This window comes from Cyprinodon tularosa, unplaced genomic scaffold (genome assembly GCF_016077235.1).
Source record: "Cyprinodon tularosa strain WSP-4 unplaced genomic scaffold, ASM1607723v1 ctg15, whole genome shotgun sequence".
In the NCBI taxonomy this organism is placed as follows: Eukaryota; Metazoa; Chordata; class Actinopteri; order Cyprinodontiformes; family Cyprinodontidae; genus Cyprinodon; species Cyprinodon tularosa.
This window is the reverse complement of record NW_024038331.1, coordinates 1,810,368-1,833,870: the sequence shown is the minus strand read 5'-3', so window position 1 is coordinate 1,833,870 and position 23,503 is coordinate 1,810,368. Positions and strand designations below refer to the sequence as shown.

General features: G+C 37.7%; 1 long non-coding RNA gene and 1 other non-coding gene across 2 annotated transcripts; both read right to left on the bottom strand.

The window, feature by feature from the left end:
* Nucleotides 1–12,194: 12,194 nt before the first annotated feature.
* On the bottom strand, nt 12,195–13,490 carry LOC119779651. Its single transcript, XR_005280258.1, has 2 exons — nt 13,269–13,490; nt 12,195–12,474 (listed from the first exon to the last, which is right to left on the bottom strand). It is a non-coding gene; the product is annotated as an uncharacterized LOC119779651 (long non-coding RNA).
* A 7,729-nt stretch (nt 13,491–21,219) lies between these two features.
* Nucleotides 21,220–21,402, bottom strand: LOC119779686. Its single transcript, XR_005280265.1, has one exon. It is a non-coding gene; the product is annotated as a U2 spliceosomal RNA (small nuclear RNA).
* Nucleotides 21,403–23,503: the final 2,101 nt, after the last annotated feature.

Below are 23,503 nucleotides of genomic sequence, written 5' to 3'. Positions count from 1 at the left end.
GAATTGCTTTTATCTTCGCCTTGGAATAGAGGACCAGATCTTTAGACTTTTTGCAAGGGCCTTATGGGAGTTTTGTTGTCCAGTCTATATGTGTTTGATGGAGCTTAAGAAGTCTTAGGTTTGTCTGCTGGTGGGGTATGCTTGTGGAAAATTGGGTATGGTTTGCTTTTAAGGGCTATTCAGGGCTTGTACACTCAAAACAAGGCAATGTCACTGTTCACAGTTGGAGTCTATAAGGGCCGCCCCTGGTCATTGATGTTTTCTATTGTCTAACTGACAGCATCTCGAAGCGTAGTCATGGTGAGGAGAGTATTTGGTCTTGGAACAATAGAGCTTAATCTAGGCTTCAACCATGCTCTTTATTCTGCATACGAGCAGTTTTCCTCTTTATTTTAAGGCACGGTCCTCAAACAGGACAGAGTGGATTTATCAAATGCTTAAATTAAAGGCCCTCTTGATCAGTAGAAAATTGCAGCTCTTTCAGGATGTCAATAAGATAAGAACATAACCGAAAAGTTTCCTCAAAAAATGCAAACAACCTGAGATCCGATTATTTTATACAGTACATCTTACAGAGATAGAAACAATTTAGATTTCCTGTAATACGTATCTCTGATATCCTGCATTAGAGGTATGATGTCTTGAATATTTTAGATTTTGCCTAGGTCAGCACTTCTGATTTTGATCTGAATCAGATCTAAACATCTAAAACATGCAGGTCACTGGGTCTGAGTTTCAAAGGTTTAGGTCAACTCTCATTCATTGACATGTTTTTCCTTTGGCATGTAAAATAAATGATCAACTACCAGATGTCAGATTTTTGCTTCATCTAAAACATGACTATTACCGAATAATATTATGTAGAACCTTTCTAAGTTTTGAAATTCTCTTTGTTGAGAAGTTCTCTACTGTGCTCTTCTTAAGATACAAGGATTTAAACCAAGTTAACAAAAAACCCAAAAGTTTATTTCTTCTTTTTAAATTTCCAGATTCTCGTGGAAATTTAAAGAACCGTTGACAACTACCAGTAATTTACCAATTACTACAAAGAATTGTTGGTGTTTTAGACACTTTGCAAAATGTGGGCCGTAAACAGACAAAACAAACACTGTAAAACTGACCAGCATATAGCCAGATGTAATAAAACCAAAACACAGATGAAAAGACCTGAACACCTCTGGTAAAGCCATCATGTCCGTGTCATCGGGACACATATATGGCTCTGCATGTGTGCTATGAATATGTATGTTGTATGTATAAGATGTGACCCTGGACATTAATATGTATTGGTTGGTAATGAGGCGAATTGACAGATCAGATGGTCCCTTTTTTAACTGGTCACATGTGGCTCATTAGAGTAGGGCCACACAGAGCACCTGATACCCCCAAGATGACTGCTGCACCCCAAGAATTATTACATGTGATTTATGTTTTGAGGGAATGGAACAAAGAAGGACAAAAACAAGAAAAAAGAGCCAAATTTAAACCATAATTCAAATGGCAGGTGCGTGAAAACTTACGGTCGGTCCCAGATTCTGACTAAAACTGTACCAACAAGGTAACAGGAAGTAGAAGAATAGCCAGAAGATCAATATAAAACAATTCATGTCTCATTAGGTGATGAAAAATACAGCTGATACCATCTTAGGATGATGTCCTCCTTTATAATGAAATACTGGCTTCATATCTCAGAGTTGTAAAACAGTAAATATAGTTATTGATACTCAAAGACTATGAACATGAAGATGTATATAAGTCTAATATTGCATTTATCTAGTCTGTTGAACAATTAGGTCTATTGATCATACAATAAAAACAATGAATATCCTCATATGTAAGAAAACAGAAGAGGAAATAGGGTTAGGATCGACACTCCGAACTGTTATTAAGTTATGAAGAATTACACTTGTGTTTGCTGAGCGATTTAAATATAGAGTCTTCTCGAAGTCATCACATACGGAAAAATTTAATTACCCTTTTTTATATTTGATACAGTTCCAGACAAAACACATCCAATAAAACGGCAATTTTCAATCCGTGAAGATAAAACACCAATCCAATCCAAATCCCAGAATTATTCCTCTTCTTTGATTGCACCAGGACTGATATTAAACTGGAAATCAAATTATTCACAGTGAATCTCAAAAGTTGATGTGAAAACTTTCTAACACATACATTTTCTAACTCCGTGGTCTTTGTAGAAAGAATCATTTATTTTTTGTCAAGGCTTTTAAAAAACATAAAACGTGTATCCTGAGAATATAAACAAGAGTAAGACACAGTAAATACAGTGAGAGCCTATAGTTGGTAAATCTTTTGCACTAGACATCCAAGCTAAAATCTCATCTTAATTAGGAAATAAAACTATCTTAAAAATTATAAAATGCCTTGAAATGTTTTCATTACCCTTGGCTTTGTTGAAATTCAAGGTTACAAATGGAAACCTTAAAGTATTTGTTTTTAAGATTTAATGAAACAGAATTGGATGGTATTATCATTGGGTGAGCATGTTCTGAGTGATGTACAGCTTTTTTTTTTTAGCCACACACAGAATTAGCATGTAGTTCAAAATGTTACATTTTAATTTCATCTAACCAGAGAGACATCTCCCAGATGTTTGCTTTGTTCTCTAAATGACTTGTGACACTGTCATAACAGGGCATCTAATGGCTTTCTTTTTAACAATTCTTAATCCATTCTTTCAGGGTTGCCAGAGTCTTGAATCTCTGCAGCTCCTCCAAAGTTACTATATAAGACTTGGCTGCATCAATCATTGCTGTGCTCGTCTTTCCTGTTGGTTCAGGTGGAAAAGACAGTTCTACATATGTTTTAGATTCTGCCATACTCTGCATTTTCAGATGAGGGATCAAATATTTAGAGGCATGGAAATAAAAACACAGTGTGAAAATATAACTCTGCTTTAAACCACAACTTTATCACTGACCTATTTGCTGTCTTACTTAAAATATATCAAATAACCTTACTTAAAGGTTGGTATATTTTCTAATTAGATATCTTCAAAAAGTAACTTTTTGGACGGGACTTTGTTTTGGAGTATATAAAACTAAGTTTTGTGTTTTTTTGGTTTTAACAAACAGGAACAAATAAGTGGCTGTGTATATATCCTGCAGAATCTATACAATTTCTTAGTTATGACAAAGCCTACTACAACTCATATTTGTGTAACTCTGAACTTTATGTGGACCGTAAAGGGAGCTTTGGCTTCTCAAAATTTGCTAAAATGACTGACATTAGTCAACAATCTTAACATAATTTTTTCTCTTAGTGAAATTTTGAGGCATTTTTTTTCTATATTTGACATTGACAGTTTAGCATAGAGATACATTTTGATGCTTCAACACTTTTCTTTAAACTTTGTACAATGATAAAAACACAGCAAAAGATCTTTTTTAATGTTTGCTCTCTGCTTGCATTTGAAAAAAAACAAACAAAAAAACAAGACTGTGCCAACACATGTACAACGAGGCAGACATATATCCAAGCAGGTTTATGAGTCATTAATTTAAACACAGAGGGCTTATTAACCCGTCTGTGTTCTCAGCTGCAGCACACCTGATACTCTCTATGGTCCCCTGACACCTTTTACTGCACGTGCAATTTCATGCTCACAACTGTTTTGTTCTCCCAATGTGTGATAAAATGCTTTAAAAAAGTTTTTGTCTATTTCTAGACTGGTAAGCTCTCTGTGATCATTTTCACCTCGTATTACTAAATGTTCAGATATGTTTTGGTTTGTGGATAAATGCTTTTTAAATTCCTCATTGACAGTGTTTGTTTTTTTTTTATAAGAATTTGAGCTTTGAGCACTGTTACAGCTTTTTTTTTCTTTTTTACAGATTACTTCATCTATGCAGTCTTTGTTGAATAGAAAACTTTTCCTCTGTGGGGATCATTTAATTGCAAACCATATCTTACAAAGACCCTAAAAACTGTATGCCTAGTAAATAATCTTGCTGTATGTAAATGCAAAAGCAGCTTCATTTCAACATCCATTGAGATCTCAGTGAGAAATCAAGCTTGTTTTACTATATTGAGTTAGTTTCCAACTGATTGATGCCAATTTCTTGTAAGTATTGATACATAAATGTAATGCAGTTTCAATTTGTGTTTGTTTACTTGCTAATTGGACCAGCAGGAGCACCAGTGATCCATTTACCCTCCCTACTGTGCAAATTAAAACATCTTCAAAGTGAGTCTGTCAGGTTTATTCTGCTTCTCTACTTTAGATTTCAAAGGGACTAGGACAGGAATAGGTGAAAATGTGTTTAAAACAGAGTTGATCAAAAAGATTATTGGTAATGTGTTTTTTTTTTTTTATGAAAATGTGTCCAACCTTGATACTGAAAATCAGTAAATGTAAAATTTGAAGTCACATATTTGTTGCAGCTGAAGTCCCCGTAATGTGTCTAGCATCATGCCGTTTCTCTTGTCTTTGACAAAGTCACTTTATTTACCGTAAAGGGACAAAGCACAATATATATAATATATGAGTATTTCAGTCCATCTTGCAAATATGCCAAATTTTATAATAGAGGTTAATTTCCATCTCCATAGGCTGGCATGTTGATGCTGTTGTTAAAGTGAGAAGGATTTGTCCCCTTCAAAGTAAAGGCTGTAACGCCCCGGGGCCTCCTCACACGGTTCTTTTCCTGGGAGCAAGTTATTTACTACTCTTAACTCAAACTCGTTAAAACCATATAAAAAAGGACTATAAAAACAGGAGTAAAAAAGTAACAGAGTTTATTCTAGATCAGGTCGTTACAGGACAGAGAAAAATGCTTCGAGCTATGCACAGCTGTGGTCTCAAAAATCACGTCCGCAAGCGTCCGGCAAAGTTTGAGCCCCGATGAAGGTCATCACCTGCTTCTTATACCTTGTGAGTCTATGTGTTGCATCATGTGGATGCTTAGCTGTCCGTATCAGAAACTGACACGCCATCCATGTCTTGAACTCCATGCAGGTTGCCTCTCTGTCTCAGGGTTACAGATACAGCAGCTCTCCTATCAGACCGGCTCCAAGATGTGCCCATATCCTTTGTACTCTTAGAGACACAAAAGCTGTCTTGATTAGATGACCTCCGTACACATCGTGATATCCACAATGTGAAGGAAGGCCTTCTGCTCTGTCTAATCTGACAAACAAATTAACAGTGCACATGATGTATAAATAATAAACCCTAACAACTCCCCCTGATAAGTTACCGTTTTTACAGGTAACTTAAAAAACACAGGAAGCGGCACATCTTCGAAGGACCGGGTGACCCAGAGAGCATCTATAATTAGTCAAGTATCATTAATTAGGAATCAAAAGTAATCACAATCAAAGCTTCACAGACCAAATGTTCTCACTCAAGACCACAGTTTCAGCATTTAACTACAATTTGGGTGTCATCTAATTAAAGGAAAGCTGTTTTAGTTTCCTATGCGCACATTATTTTAAGTTACCTTAGAGTAGATAACCTAAGCCTATAAATCTAATAAGGCCAAATTCATCTACTCTCACTCCCACCGGGAGGCCTCCTAAATGTGACCGCTCCTCATGGATAAACCATCTATTCAACTTTACCAATCATTCAGTCACAGTAGGGGACGTCACAGGACAGGTTGGGCCGTTCTCCACCGGAAAACGCTACCCTATCTAAAAGGTAGTAAAAACCGGGGTGACCCCGGGGAAATCCCACTCTCGGCCAATCTGAGCAAGAAAACCCCGTTTTGAATCTGATAATTATCATTACCAACTACTTAAAGAACCTGTAAGGTTCAGAGTCTTTCTACATCAAAGAAAAAGTGGCATAAAACGTGATCTTGGTGGGTCTGGAGCAAAATGTTTCCATGATTTTCATCAAAACAAAATCAAAATAAATCAAAACATATACATCACAATTAGGTTAAATCAAGAATTATCCTGGTCCGAGTTAAAAACAAATGATGAATATCACTGATGATGATGAATTCTTTCAGTGTCTCTATCACACATCAATCAAATTAATCAATCAGAGTCTCGTATGGCCTCCTCCACGGCCACTTTGTTCTCCATGCAGTCCAGCGGCCGATAGATGCTGAATCCATGTGGTGGTTCTCATGGGCTGTTCTCATCACAGTTCATCAACCCTTTCCTCCGGGAACCCTTCGACACACAGAGAGTGCAGTCAGTGTTCTTATCACGATAAACAATGTCTTCAATGAGCAATTCCTTATTCACTCAAAATCTAAGTGCAGTCACAACCAGATATTCTTATCCACAATTACTTTCCCTTTATCCCTTAAATCACCATTAAACTGACTACATTTAAATTAATTATCCATGGACTCTGTGTTTTTTCAGCAGATTATTTCAGTGTCTATTCAAAAAACAAAAAATAAAAATAAATAAAAAAGAAATCCCCAAAAACATTAAACATAACCTACCTTTCAATGCCTGGCAGTTGAAAGTTATTTATACCAGTATGTATTCAGCCTGAACATCCTATGGATGTTTCAGCTCATCATTTTTGTTCATATAAGCTCAAAATCACTGCAACTAATATAATCTAATTCAAGGAACCTGTAAATATTTAGAAAACATTTAACCCTTTTTTACACATTGTAACACTCAATTCATGGATTAAATAAATGAATTTTAAAACCATTTCTACATCATAGCATATTAAGTTTTAGTTTCGTCTAAACTTGTAACTGCATTTTAGTTTACTGCTACACCCTCCCCAGAAAATTATTAGAAGTTCTTTAATCTCTAAGGAAAAAACCCAGCTTGGCGCAGATTCCCCCTATTAAAAACTCCCCCACCAGACCTTGTATCCGTGAATGTTAGTGCATGAAAGAAAACCTCATTCCCATGTGGACCCTTGTGTGTTCTTCCAGTCGTTAACCGTGTGTGGGCGTGTTGTTACGTGACAGTATGTGTGTGTGTCTATGTGAGTGGATCTATACGTGGGAAACTGGTCAGGAGCCATCCCGCTACCGGTTTGGAAGAAAAAGTGTTTCTTGGAGCAGTGATCCTCTCCAACATGCAAAAAAGTTCGATGTTCGGACAAGTCCATCAGGTTTCCCTCTGTTACCACAGCAGCTTTGAACCATAAGAGTCTTGGGGCCATGTGTCCCCACACCCCCTGAAGGATAAGTCTTTATCTGAGTCATCAGCAGCATCACATAGAGGTAGAAGGAAACAGTGCGTCAAAGGTGTCCCTCCCTTCAAGAGGAAATGTCATATTAAATTGTTCATCTGCTCAGAGCACAGGATTGTACTCTGACTTGCTGCTGCATTCCCAAAGCTCAGCAGTACACAGTTCCTGAAGGTGTTGAATTCGACTGCACCCCCTCTATGCAAAGTGTCCAGCTATAGTCCATTTAAAATATTCTCCAAAAAGCAGTGCTCCAATGAGAAAAAACCAAGACAAAACAAAAAACAAAGAAGAAAATAAAAACAAGAAAAAAATAAAATTTGTTCCAACATCCCCAGAACCAGTCAATAGTTGTCATATCTGGACCCCTGACCAGATCCAAAAATGTGCAGGAAACATAATCTCTTCTCATATGTGTTATCTCAAATAAACTAAACACTAAAGTGTGCATCCCCTCTAAAGTATTAATTGCAGCTCTAGTGAAGTAAAGTCAGGTGTTCTTATTGCTTCATGCATAAAAAGTATGGTTACCCATCCCCCAAATTGTATATAGCCCCTCAAATGCTATCTATAACTCTGTTCGTAGTAAAAAAAAAAAAAAAAAAAAAAAAAAAAAAAAATTAATCAAAACAAATAAAATAAAATAAAAAAATAAAATAAATGGTGAAGTTTTAGTCCCTGGGCCTGATATTGAATCGCCATAAGCTCATTAACACTATAAGTCTTCATCGTTATTGCTTATATTGAAAGAAACCATCATTTGCTTTAAACATTTGCTCCTAAAGTGTTATAATTTCCCCTAAATTGCATTTAGTTGATGCAACTTTACCATTCCCAAAAGTTAAAGTTTCAACTTGTTGTCCCTTTAATAATATTATGCTAATTAACAACTGACCAAACCATTTATCAAAAAACCCAGTCTAATTTATCACATAGTAAAACATCTCTAAATCCTCTTTTTTATTCCTCTATGTAAGAATACCCCACCCCCTGATGATATAGAGAAAATTTAGCAGACCATTTAAAATCTGTCGGTAAAGTTACTCCTATAATTTATATTCTATGTAGTTGCCATCGCTTCTGATATTTCTCTTTAAGAAAATAAATAAATAAAGCAATAATACTAATAATCCCCAAACTACTGCCGCGTTGTTCAGAAAGATATTACATCTACCTGTTGATCCCCGTAAAGCAAAAATATTATTCATAGATCTGTATTAATAAACCGGTTTAAAATAAGTTGCCCATAATTTTTCATTGTGAATAAGAAATCTGGTGTGTCAGTTCACTTATCTTTTTTCATCCATCTTGTCCGATGATCCCATGACCTTCCATCAACCCATCACTGCCAGTGTTCTTTTCTCGTCCAAAGCAGTGGGCATCCAGTCATTTCCTTAATGTTCGCATCTCAGCAGCTGCACACCATCCCTCCTTCTGAAGTTTAGGAGCAAAGTTTGTCTCTGTGCCCCTTGTAGGTTAATCCATCCTGTGACTCAAGAAAGAAAGTGTCCAATGTCTCTCCAAACAAGCATCCATTGTTCATTTTGAAACATTCCCATCCGTAGTGTAGTCAAAACTATTCAAAAAAAATTTAACATGCGTGCCACGTCTTTTTTTTTTTTTCATAAAGGCTAAGATGCTAGTAAACAAACAGAAAACAGAAAACAAACAAACATACAGACACAAACAACGACAAACATGTAAGACAACAAAAAACCCCAGTGGTGCCTCAGACTTCTCCAAATAGTTGTTGGTTCATCTTGTCATTCATTAAATGCCTCTTTCAGCATGACTGCTCTTAATGTTCCACCCCAACAAAAGTCTGTGAGCTTCAAACCACCACATCAATCTGTACCTCATAGCTCATATCAGAACCAGAGAGGAATTAAAACAAACTCAGAGCTCACCAGAATGGCCTTGAGCCTGGAACAAAACATGCAGTCACAATCTCTACACCCTGTCTCTGGCATGCTGCGTTCTCACACCATCTCTCTCATGTCCTGATCCATGGTTCCGATCCAGTCCAGTTGCTAACCAAGTCAGTCCAGTCAGTTCGAACCTATTCAAATCCTCCTATCAAAAAGTTTTCAACTATCTGAACCCCTCTCTCTCTCTTGCTGTAGTCACTCTCAGCCAAGTTGTCCATTTCACATGCCAGAACGTCTGCAGCTGTTGGGAAAATAAGGGTTAATGCACATCTTAAACAAAAACACAAAGAAGGATGAGACTTTTGTCTGCCTGTCCTGGAAGAAAAAATTTTAACATTTAAGGATTGTTACAAACACAGCCTGAAAAAGAAAAAAGAACATGTTTAAGCAAAACGATCTCCTGATCCTCCTTAAATGGGCCTCTGAATAATCATGCCTGCTCCCTGACAGCCGCACTGTCACTCTCTACAAGCAGGGAAAAAGTAAATTACCCCTCTGGTTTGTTACCAGGAAAAAGCAATCAAAAAGTTAATCAATTAGTCAATAGTTAATCACTTCATTCACAGAAATTTGTAAAGGTAGTAGAATTTAACACTTCATGCAAAGAAAGTAAGGCCCAGATGAACAGTGAAAAGTGTTAGTGTTAGTAATGATTAGAGATTCAAATTAATCAGTTCGTGCTTAGGCAGTTTCCAAACGGCATTATACACAGATAAAAATAATTATGGATAAAAACTGAAGGCTGAAAAAACCCAGGGTCAGGTCACACCGAAATTGTTCTTAACTCTCCAGCCTTGTTTATAAAAGTTGACCCCGCTAATCTGCTGAGCTCCTGCGGGTATCTTGGCCATATGCTGTGTCCACTTCCAGCTCGAAGTGTGATTTATCCTGTCCCTAATCAATCTCTAATAAAATCCTAATGAGAGAAAAATGAAACTAATCAATCTCTAATGCAAATTTAATGATTGAAAATGAAACCACCTTTAAATTAAAATCATGTTATGCCCCCGTCTGAGATTTTAGTTTCCCAAAAAGTAAAAACACCCATTCTGCTTCTTTCTGGATAATTACTTATATATTTAATTATTTTTCTAATCTATAATCTATTAATCTACAGTATCTCAGCTGCACTCCACACCCAAAAATTACCTCACACCTTACAACAGCAACCTGCTCTGGTCTTGTCAGGGCCTCTCATAGGTGGGGCCCCTGAGCAACATGTTACATACGATTACCCTTCTGTTATGCCCCCAGTGCTCCTTCTCAATCCTGTAAAAATGCAAATCATGTTAATGTCACATCAAAAAATATTCTTAATCATTCCCAACTTCACCATACACATTCTACCTCACATGCATTCCACATTTAGGACAGACAGACAGACATTGGCCACATAAAGTTTGTTTAATCCATCAGTATCAATTTAGATTTATCTTCTTAGAGGATTTTTTCCCAATTTAAACAAAAAATCATAATCTTTTCACCAGTCCGGTCTTAAGACCTCTGCACCAGTGCTTTTCAGCCTCATTTTAGGATCCTTGTTAAACTATATGTGCACATTTATGGAAACCTAAGATTTATTTGCTCACGTTAGACACCAAAATAACTTTTCACACCCAATGATTTTTAATTCTAAACGTCCCCCAAAAATGACATGTTTGAATTTTCAAATATGAGAACACCTCTAAGGGGTTCTGAAAAAGTGGTATGTTTTGTTTTTCTCCTGAAAATCCCATTACCCGTGTAGTTTTTTGGCAGGTGGGCACATAAAGATTCATGGGGCTGTATCTGGCCCCCGTATTAACCATAAAAGGACAGTTGCTGCCCTCAATCAAAATATCTATCACTGCTGCTGGAAATTTCTCAAAAACTACCTCCATAACTAAACAAATAGTGGGATCCCGGCCTCCCTAGTGTTGCTGCATTGACTTCCTTTCTCTAATTCTTACTGAACCCGCACATCGATCTTCTTTGCCCATTTCTCCCCTTCTCTATCCAACTCACCCTCCATTTCATCTACTGCTGTCTGCCTCTCTTTTATCCACTGAACTCAACTTTTCTAATTTATCTATTTGATGTAACCCACTCTATTTTGAACAGTTGACTGAGTAAAGATCCATTTAATCCACCTTAGAGTATCCTCAGTGATCAGTGTTAAATTTATATTCACTTTGCTACAGTTTGACAAACTTAGCTTGTGTGGTCTAACATTTTCAAATATAAGCTCCTGAATCAGTCACTCTAAATGCAGATTACAATACCATTCTAGTGTAGTAATTGGTAGATGTCTTTAAGGTAAAAACTGCTTCTAGACTCCTGGGCCCTGCTTCGGCTGTGATCGGCCCTGTGTGCACTCAGTCTCTCTGTGTCTTCTTTTCCTTTTCTCTCCTGCCTCTAAGTGAAGGGCTGCTCTGTGTGATCCACCTTCTGGAGCTCAATGTTGGGCGGGGGTTTACAGCACTGAAAATGTACTAATTGATCTTCCTACCTTTAAAATGTTCATTTCAAGACATCGTAAATTGTAAATATATCAACCTCTTATATTTTAAGCTTTCCTTTCCATTTGTATCATATCTTCCTCATTGCTATCCGTATGTCGCTTCCTCTGCTCATCTCTCCCTCACAGACTGTCAGCTGCCCCTAGACTGTGCCCTTCATGTTCTGTGCCCATGCTATCAATTGTTGACATTCGCTGAAATGCTTTATTTACCGCCTCCTCTATTAAATCTTGCATCTGAAACTCCTTTCGTACCTCTTGTCCCAATTCTTCCTCTGTAGGCCTTATTTCACAATTTATGCAATATTAGATGTACTCATGAAAGGTTTTTCTTACCCTCTGAAGTGTCGAATGCCTGCTCACCTCCCTGAGCCCCGTTTTGCTCCACCTGTTCCTGTTCAGGGTCCTTGTCAGAAAAATAGTTACTAAAATTGAACTTGGTTTGTCTAATCAAATCCAAAAGTTTTGTTTCTACCTTCTGGTGTTTGTCTCGTCCGAACACACCAGCACCAGCCATTTTTTTCGCGAGCTTGTGACAATCTATTTTTTAGTGTATCCAAATAAAAACCATGTTGTGAAGTGTTTGGAGGGGGCCCCTCTAATTCCCCAAACATTCCATCTTCTCTCATTTTTTCAACCCATTCATCAAATTTTCTAATGTGGTGTTCTGCATCCTTCAATGGATAACTCGCCATGATCATATTTCTCCCTTTATCCAGACTCGCTTTTAACGAGGTGTTTCTGGATTCAATTTCTAGTCCACATGCATCCATCTTTCACACCTTCCGTTCACACAGTGTATAAAATCAGACCTCGACGTCTTACGTGAGATCCCTCGGTGCTTTAAACTTTTTACCTATAAACTTCAGTGAGCCGCTTTTCTGCTAAGGAAGCGCATTCGTCAACAACTGTGTCCGTCAAGGAAGTGTGTCCGTCAGTGAAAAGGAAAAAAGAAAGGAAATTTAGAGAAAAGAAAAGATTTAGATATAGTTCCGCCTAGTTCACTCCACCAACTTTTAGGATTAGACAAACAAGTTACCTAATCCGGGCATCAGTCTCTTCTAGTTTTATGAGGAATATCATTTTATCGTCTCTCTCTTTTCCTTTTATAAGAGAAGAGAAGGAAAGAGAAAAACACCTCAAAAGGTCCGTTTCAACCTGACCCGCTCGCTTATTTCCAGTCTCGGTTTTTCGTAAATGTCCTTATGGGAGGTATACTGGCAAACTCCAGCCGGCTATGTGACTGGTTTCTGTCTGTGCGTCTGTTTTCAGAAGTGCATCTTTCGTGTCTGCAGGCAGACCGGGAATAAAATCACCGTCCCTTTCTGCATGCAGAAACCGTTGGGCTTTCCAACCAACTTATCCTAGTGAGCAGTATAGTTCTTGAAGACGTTTGCGCAGTCGCCTTCAGTCGGACTTTCAACCGCTACCCACAGCAGAACGCACGACTTTCTTTCTCTCTCTCTCTCCTTTTTTTTCTTTTTTTTTTTTTTATGTGTACACGTTCGCAATGTAAAAAAATTAAAAACCAACAAATACAACAAAACAAAAACCGCAAAAACAAAAACTAAAATCACTCTGAGCAATTTCTCTGTCCTCTTTTGCATAAAAAGCTTCAGCTCACTTCAGAAAATCACAACACAGCCAAAGTGTTTTAACAGTAAAAACACTGGAGATATTTTGTAATAAGGAATCTCCTCACCTTATCAGTTGTTTCGGCCGCAGGCTGTGGAGCTTTTTCCGTCGGTGGCTCTGTTGTCCTGCTTCCAGGTCACGGGCGGAAACACCAATTTGTTAAAGTGAGAAGGATTTGTCCCCTTCAAAGTAAAGGCTGTAACGCCCCGGGGCCTCCTCACACGGTTCTTTTCCTGGGAGCAAGTTATTTACTACTCTTAACTCAAACTCGTTAAAACCATATAAAAAAGGACTATAAAAACAGGAGTAAAAAAGTAACAGAGTTTATTCTAGATCAGGTCGTTACAGGACAGAGAAAAATGCTTCGAGCTATGCACAGCTGTGGTCTCAAAAATCACGTCCGCAAGCGTCCGGCAAAGTTTGAGCCCCGATGAAGGTCATCACCTGCTTCTTATACCTTGTGAGTCTATGTGTTGCATCATGTGGATGCTTAGCTGTCCGTATCAGAAACTGACACGCCATCCATGTCTTGAACTCCATGCAGGTTGCCTCTCTGTCTCAGGGTTACAGATACAGCAGCTCTCCTATCAGACCGGCTCCAAGATGTGCCCATATCCTTTGTACTCTTAGAGACACAAAGGCTGTCTTGATTAGATGACCTCCGTACACACCGTGATATCCACAATGTGAAGGAAGGCCTTCTGCTCTGTCTAATCTGACAAACAAATTAACAGTGCACATGATGTATAAATAATAAACCCTAACACTGTAAAACAAGATAAAATCAATAAATCTTATGATTTGTTTGATCACAATGTAATGTTATATTTTACTATGCTCTGTTTTATTTTACTATATTTTAATCATGTTAAGCACTTTGCATTGTCTTTGTACTGAATTGTGCTATACAAATAAATGTGCCTTGCCTTGCGTTGCCTAATGAATAAAAACAAGTTGAAAAAAGGAAGATTATACACGCACGGTGCCACAGTGGTTGTGAGGTTCAAACAGGCCCAAAAAGCAGACAGTAACTGGAAAAAATTGTGAATTGGAAGATTTTGATCATAACAAAATATAAAACCTGCTTTGTATAAAAACATTTAACCTGACAAGCCTTCTGTCATTGGTCACACTGCCCAGTGGCATCTTGGCTTCTGTCAGTCCGCCGCAGAGCGGCTGTGGCTACAATGTAGCTTGCCGCCATCAGTGTGTGAATGTGCACAAATTAGTAATAACTGATTACAATTACCTCTTTTATCGTCAATAAAAGTATAGACCAATTACAATTTTTTACCATTCATTAAAAGCTTTATATGTAAGAATGAGGATTTTTATTTTGTATTCTGAATTTGACAGCAAGGCAATGAAATGCCTAATACTGGCGAGATCCATCCATCCATTATCTGACACGCTTGTCCCAAGTGGGGTTGCAAGGGGTGCTGGTGCCTATCTCCAGCAGTCAATGGGCAAGAGGCAGGGTACACCCTGGACAGGTTGCCAGTCCATTGCAGAGCAACCCACACACTCACACCTAAGGACAATTTAGAGAAGCCAATTAATTAATTAAATCAGTCATGTTTTTGGACTGTGGGAGGAAGCCGGAGTACCCGGCGAGAACCCACTCATGCTCAGGGAGAATATACAAACTCCATGCAGAAAGACCCTGGGCCGGGAATTGAACCCAGAACCTTCTTGCTGCAAGGCAGCAGTGCTACCCACTGCTTCACTGAGCAGCGCTACTGGAGAGATATCAGTTGCTAATTTATATTTTGCCAGAAAACAGCCTAAAAAAACCCTTTCAAGTAAAATAATCTTTTCAAAACCTAAGATGTAAACCATGTATCCAAAATACAACATTCACAGTTAAAGTATTTGACCAGAAATCTATTTTTAATGTTACTGGAAAACTACTGAGTTATCTATGTCTACAAGAAAAGGCATGTTTACTAGTAATAACTGCCATGTTCTCAGTACTTTGACTTGATCACTTGAGAATCAGATTGAACATATGCATCCTTGTGGGAAGAGCTGAAACCATCCTATAAATGTCTTTGTTGCTGTTGCTTCTCTAATATACAAATGAAAAAGCGCGTCATGCTCCAGTGCTTATAAAAACCAGGTCTGAAAATACACGCAGCTCTTGTTTAGACCAGGTTTCAGCTGTGCTTGTGTGATGAAGAGCAAAAATCCGACACAGTTCTAGTCATCTTTAAAAATTTAGCCATCCCTTTGCATGGATGAAAACATCACACACAAAGCTGTTATTAGGAACATCTCCTATTTTGTTCAACAACTCGGCTGAGAGAAGAGATTCATGGGGGTTAATTGGGTCTAGGGACACACACACATACACGCACACACACAGACAGCACCAAATCCTCTTAGCTTTATAATGAAGGAAGTGAAGATGGGTAGAGAAGAAGAGATGAAGAGGGAAAGCATGCTGAAAGAAGAAACTGGGAAACGAGGAAAACAAATAACAGATGCGGGTCAAGATAAAAGGATAAACATAGGGACAGAAAAAGAGAGCGGTGTAGTTATGGAAGGAATAGAGGAATCAGAGCTGGAGGAAAAGTTAAAGGGGGTGACAGTTAGGAGTGGACTGTGAAATAACAATGTCTTGTTGCCAGAGAATTTGTATTTTGTTTTTTTCAGCAAACAAGTAACCTGCTTATTAAACCTCCTGTGCCATCTTGTTAAGTTTTGAGGAAGCAAATCCTTCAAATCTTTATACTAATTATTGTTTACAACCCTAGAAACAAGCTTTAGTCAATATTATCAAGAATATCTAGATATTTTTATAGCCAAAAAACAGATTAAATATGGATCCTTCTTGTAAAAGATGTAAATATCAAAATATAGTTGGAAAACTGAGCACATGAAAAAAGGAGGCTTTAAATGTCTGAGATTAAAACAAAATCTACTGTCATTCTCAATTGACAATTGCTTATTTCTGCACTCTTGAATGTTTTTTGCTGCCTTTAAGTTAGTTAAGTAATACCTCCTCAGATACAAGAATAGACAGAGTTTCTTCAATCACAACCTTCAAACTGTAAGCATAAAAACATGTATTAGTCAAGAAGTTTTCTAAGCTAAAATCAGCTGTAGTTGAATGAATGGTACATTGTTATTCACCTTTTGAACATGTTTTTTATACACCTGTCAGCTGATGTCTAGAAGATGACTTTAGAAACCCAAGTGTCAAAACTGAAGTCCCCTCACCGACTTGGACAAAAAAATCCAACATGGCTGCAGTATTTAACTAGCATTTCTGATCATTTGTGTATAAATAAATCAGTCATTATTTTATTGTTTTTAAAGAATTTAATGCTGTTGGTATTATTAGTTAACCTACTAATCTGAAAATCTGAGTATTTAACTCTGTTTGTAAATAACTACTATATGTTAGTAGGCCGATATTTAATCAGCATTGTTAGTAGATTCTGTGATGTTGGACAAAACAAATTTTTGGTTTATTTTGACCTGTAAATAATAAAACCTTTGCACAAACCATTCTGTTTTAGTGAAAAAAAGAACATTGAACCAATAAAAGAAATGAAATATAAAAAACATAGTAAGATCACCTTTATGTTAGAGTTCTTGTTCTGTTATGTTTTTCTTTTGGATGCTCAGTTTTGCTTTGCTCTGTCTCTCTGAGCCTCTGAGCCTTCCTCCTTGTGATTGTTATCCCTCTGATGTCTCCATGGTTTACTGTTAGTTTGGCCTTTGTTTTCATTTTTGGATTTTTGATCCCTGGTTTCCTGTTTGTTTGAACTTTCTTTTTCATATTTGGATTCTGGATAACCTGCTTCTGCATTCACTTAACTCATCATTAAATCCACAAGAAATTCACCTTTGCCTCCCTGCCTCTGCTTTTGGGTCCTCAAGCCACAACAAATCCTGACACTTTATTGTCCCAGAACAGGGCAATGTGCATGTGACAGTTGAATAAAACACATAGAACTAAAAGTTATAAAAATAACATTTAAAAAAATAAGCTGTGCTGCAGACCAGCACAGAAACACCTCCCAGATGTAAAACTCTGTCACTAAATAAGCTTAATGCATGAGGTCAGAGACATTGTCCAACAGTGATGTTATTTTCCTTACAGTCCTTATGTCTCCAAACACCTGCACTGTGTCCGGGGGTATCCAAGGACTGAGCTGGCCTTCCAATGAGCATATGCACTTGTTTCTACTCAGCTGCACATATGTTGTTAGCCCAATATTCAGTAACACTCTTACTCGACGCCAGTTTTTTGTTAAAGTGAACACCCAGATACTCTTAAAAGTCCACTGCCTCAGAATCAGTTTTCAAGATGATCTGAGGTGTCAGTGTGGTGGGTCTGCTCTGGAGGAGATCCAACCAGCTCCTTTGTTTTTTACGTAAATGTGATTCCAAGGTATTTCTGTAGGTTATTTTAAAGCTTCTCCTTCTATAGATTATGCAGTTCATTTTCATCATATAAACTTGAGACAACTGAGTGAAAGCGTATATATTTTGTGGTGTTTCTTTCCTCAATAAAGCTACTGAATGAGTGAGTACTGCCATCGACTTTTTTACCATTCTCTGGATTTTATCGTGGATGAATACTTCTATGTATTTAGTATGTATGTTATTTTTTCTCAAAATGGCTTTGGAGGAAGTTTCTTTTAGCTGAAAGAGAGTTTTCCTTTCCAATGTCTCTACATGCATGGTAGAGACAAAGGGTTGATGCAAGGTTAATGTCAAGATGCAACCTATTGGGTTTACTAGGACAGAAAACATTTTAACAAGTCTGTGTGGATTATTTGAATTAACCAACTTTAAAAGATTTCTTGAGATGATGTATGTAGTGATATGGGGGTATGTTTAACTGAATTGTATTAAATTCATTTTATCACTGAGGTGCAATGCTTATCATTGCACTTAATTAGACTTAAACGGGGATTACAAATTGTATACTAAAATAGTCGGATGTGGGAATGAATGAGACCTACATATAAACCTTCAAATATTTATTAACCGTAGAAACAAGTCAGATACCCTCAGGTGTAAAGCTATGATATATAATAGATGATGGTGCCTCTTAGTAAGAACCCAAAAGTGCCAGCTGTGTTCTTGTTGTATCTTTGACTAACAGAAGTAAAATATGTAGAGTTGGAATACATTTTATCACAAATTCTTTCTATTCTTGTATAATATATGTCTGTGTGTGGCCTCAGGGGGCTCCAATAAAATGGTTGAATCAGGTCAGGTCATATCATGAGCTCATACCATCATGCATACTAGTTTAGGCAATTTTTTTTGTTTTTTATAAGTGATGCCTTTAAACAAAAAAGATACAATTTAATCTGTACATCAGATCTAAAAGTCATCAAACTGAACCACAGCAGTATGAACAGGCAACTATTGTGAAGCGTGAGTGTTGATGGTGAAAAACTAGCAATATTTTTAACACTGTGTTTAAGTGATGTTAAAAGCTCATTTAACAACTGATGTTTAGATCTATATAGGTTTATCAGTTAATTAGTATTATAGCCATTCTTTAGTTTTCATACTTAAAAGTCTCTAGAGTATTACAGCACAGTTACCTAAAATACAGCCAGGGTTACTATATTCTTGAAATTAATTTTTTACTGTTTAGGTTATATTATTGTTGTTGATATCTTCTAAAAGTAGGAAGAAAAACAATATTGATTTCAAGAATCAGGCCAAAAATGTCAAAATAATCGGTATCGGCCTTAAAAACCTGTATTTGTCAATATCTAGTGTCCTAGAAGTATATTCAGGAAATATATCATAAGTCCTTTAATTCCACACTTTACAAGAAAAGTTAGGAAATTGATGCAAATAACTGCATCCCGTCATGAAGCACCTACTGGAGACAAGTTGAACTCTAATGTAGTTAAAAAAAAATAGAAAATATATACATAATAATAAATAAAATGTAATACTGCTGCCTAAACTGCAAGGGATTTAAAGATTTCCCTTAAATAAATACAGTTTTTCTCTAACATTTGAAATATAACAAGTAATACTGCTGACTGAATCTAGAAATACGATTTGAATAAAAAATATTTCAGATATTTGAAAGTCTTATATCGAGATTAAACAATAAAGAAGGAAGGAATAAAGAATTCAAAATGTAAAATCTTGAAAAAACCATTAGGTTAAAAATTTATTTTGGACAGTTTGCATCAAGGTTAGTTGGGCAAACGTCTCTCATGTGTACAGATAATTAGAAATTAATTAATTTTGTAAACAAATGCTCCTGAGGTCATATACTCAGTTATTTCATAATGCAATGCTATGAGCAAGGATGTGCTAGCCATTTTGATTCCCTAAACACAAATGCCTTGCGATGCCTACCATAAAAGATGTCATCATAGAACACATACTAATTATTAAAAAATGTCTACTTTGGCATTTCACATCATGGTTAATTTAAAGTAGACATATAAATAAATAAATTTTGACATTTAATCAAGATTAATTGCATGAATGTCCATAGTTTCCATGGCAAAAACTATACTTTTACAAAAAAAAAAGATCCAGAAGTACTTTTATTCATACACTTCCACTCAAGGTGAATGTCGTTGTAATGGAGGAAAAAGAGAAATTAACACATTTCATATGGGATTAAATATGTATTAAATAATTATGATTCAAATATAAAAGAAGGAAACAAAGTGCGATGAATTTAAACAAAACTGTGTCAGCCCCATGGAGAGGACGATGCAAGTGTGTGACTATTACATAAACTTCTGTGCTTCCAACACCATCCAGAACAGTGAAATGCTTCCCAAATAATTAACCCTGGATCAGAAGAGATATGAAGGAACTGCTTAACAAGAAAAAAAACAAGCCATTAGGAAGGGAGAAAGGGATTTATGGAGGAGCATTCCAAAGCGACTTCAAGTCAAGATGAGGGTAAGCAAGCAGGCATACAGGAAAAGGGTTGGAAAGCAAGATCGAACATCAAAGATGTTTGGTCAGGGAAGAAGAAGATCATAGGCTTCAAGGAGAAGGATGATCAGACAGATGTAAGTCTGGACAGAGCCAGTGAACTGAATAATTATTCCATTGAGTTCAAGAAGAAACTCAACATACTCCACTTTTGCCCTCAATCAAATGGACATCTCACCCTCCTTTGATCCAATGCTTCTCTGTTAAACCTCCAATGTTTCATCTTCCACCTCTGTTGTTGTTTCTCCTGCTGTGAGTTTGTTGTTGGCCAAATCAGATGTTGCTGCTCCCTCCATGTTCACCTGTCTGTCTCTAGAAGTCAACTGAAGAGGCAACTTGATAGATTGAGTAATAATAAGTCACCAGGTCCAGATGGTGTCAGCACCAGAGTCCTGAAGGCCTGTGCAGAGCAGCTCTGTGGGATTTAACAGCACCTCTTTAACCATAGCCTGGCTAGTGGAGACCAGTGATGCGGACAGTACCTGCCTTGTTCCAGCACCAAAGAAAACTCAGCCAACTATCCTCAACAACTAGAGACTTGATGCCCTGACATCCCACATCATGGGGGTCTTAGAAAGACTTCTGTTGGTTCACCTGAACTAGGGTAACAAAAATCAATAAATATCTTATGTTATGACCATATAAGATGAAACTAATATAAAATCATGCCAATCAACACAGGTATGAGAACTAATCGAACTGATCACTGGGAGGTGGTGCCTCCATCAGGCTTCCCCCTCAATGCCACTCTCATCAACACCCACTCAGGGCAGAGGGTGGGATTTCCAAACACAATGCCCTAACCAATAGGCCACTATTCCCTAAAGCGTGAAGAGTCTTGCCTAAGGACACACTTGCAGCTTATTCCCCCAGCCAAGACACAAACCCAGGCTTCCTGTTTGCAGGACGGGTGTCTTACCACCTGAGCGAGCAAGCCACTTTAAGTGAAGTTTTTATCACTGCTGTACTTTAGAAATGGAAATGTCTTGAGAGCTGTACAGAACAAAATTTTGTTTTGTAGACATTCTGTTTCTACAAAATGACAATAAAGTCTGTCTAAGTCTATGTCTAAGAAGTGCATCATTCCCAGAAATGCTGCATTACCAGGTTGACGTGTGGGTGAACAGAGTAGGGCCTTGTTACATCTCCCTGTTCCAAAAAGCATTTTAATATATGGTCCCCGGATAGGGGACATATCAAATATTTAACTTATAAGAAGAGATACTACACTTAATTTTAGCCCAAATGACGGTTGCGATCTGACATTGGAGTGGAGAGCGTCGTCATCTACCTGCTGCTGCAGGTGCTCACCCACCTGGAGACCACCGGGAGTGCAGTGGGAGTCATGTTCTTTGACTTTTCCAGTGCTTTTGACGCCATAAGACCAGAGCTGCTGAGGGGGAAGCTAGAGGACACTGGAGTGGACAGGCATCTTGCTGCCTAGACCAACAACTACCTCCTGAAATCCCTCAATACGTGAGGCTGCACGGCTGTCAGTCAGAGGTAATAGTCTGCAGTACCAGGGCCTCCCAGGACACCGTTCTGTTTCTGTCTGCCTTCACCTGCAACACAGACAACTGCCATCTTAACAAGTTCTCCGATGACTCAGCCATTCTAGGCCGTGTTTCTGAGTAGAACGAGCTGGAGTATCGAGTGGTCATCATGAACTTAGTGGACTTGTGTGAGAAGAACCACCTGTGTCTTAACGTCAGTAAGACCAAAGAGGTGCTGATCGACTTCAGGAGAAGAACACAGACGCCCTGTATAAGAAGGGCCAGAGCCGCCTCCACCTCCTGAGTAGGCTGAGGTCCTTTGGAGTAAGCAGGCCCCTGCTTAAAACTTTCTATAACGCTATTGTGGCATCTACCCTCCTCTACGCTGTTTTCTGCTGGGCAGAATGGGACAGAAAGAGACTGAACAAACTAGTGAGAAGGGCCGCTTCTGTCCTAGGCTGCACTCTGGACTTTGTGGAGGAGGTGGCTGAGAGGAGGGTGCTGCCCAAGCTTACATCCATCATGGACAACACCTTCCACCCTCTGCACCCATATAGGAGCTAAGCAGCTCCTTTAGTAAAAGACTTTTACACCCTGTTTGTAAAAAGGAATGCTACTGCAGGTCATTCATCCCAGCTGCAACCAGACTCTACAATGCTGAAACAATCACTATTCGATATCCTGTGCAACAACTTGTATCGCTATATTTGACGCCCAGTGCAATAACAAAAAAAGAAAGAAAAAAAGCTCTCAGCTGTCATATGTGGACTCACTGTATATATTCCATGCACCTTTTTCTTCCTTCGGGACATTCTTTTCCTTTGACTATTTGAGCTGATGTAACAATTAAATTTCTCCACTGGGAGATAAAAAAAGACAATCAATCAATCATTCAAATATACAAGGGTATATTTGTATTGTTTGATTTAAAAATGTATTATTTGATCTAAGATATGAAGGTCACTAATATATCATCAAGTGTCATTTTTCAGAAGTTGGTGATTGCTTTATGTCATTAAAGTGTATCTCAAAATATTGCAATGTAGCATTTTTCTATGTAAATGCTTGGAAAGTAACTAATATCTTGCCTACAGAGAAAGATTCAGCTCAAATGATAGAGCTGTGTTATATTCTGTCGTTGTCAATGTCAATTTATTTATGGAGAGTTTTAATCTGATACGAAACACACTGGGAGGGTTATTGCACAGGAATTTCTTGGTCAGCTAAGACACTAAACGAATCAGAGGAGAATATTATATATAGAGGTTCAGCACAGATGCACCCGCGTGGGCTATTCCCTCTCGCTCACTTCTTTCTCCCCATCCTGCAAGCCTCTCTCTGCCTATGAGTAATACTGCTTATTTCTTCGTCACAGTGTTGCAGAGTCACACATTTATTCTATTGAGTTATTCTGTTTCCACTTTCAGAAGAGGATAGACCTGCAACAAATTTCAGTTTTCAGCAGAAGTTCTACTTGCAAAGATGGGAACTTCATAGAGTCCGAACCCACTGTTAATCTGGACAGACAAGAGTACTGATAAGAGATAAAAATCTCACATCATCATTATTTTCTTCAACTTTTAACATCAAGATATTTAATTTAGTTTTTTTCATAACAAAAAAGCTGATTATCGTAATTTCTTTTAGAAATATAAATCATTAACCTCTTGTCAAACTGTAATTATGTTACTGATGGGGTTTTTTCATCAAGATACTGTATGTTTTTCCTCATTTCTTCATTTAAATTACAAAACAATCGCTCAAAAAGGCTATCACTGTTTTATAGGGGAATAGACTCCTTCAATAGTGTGCTTCACTCCATCTGTGTTCATGTATTTGAGTTATAGGACGCAGGGGGAAC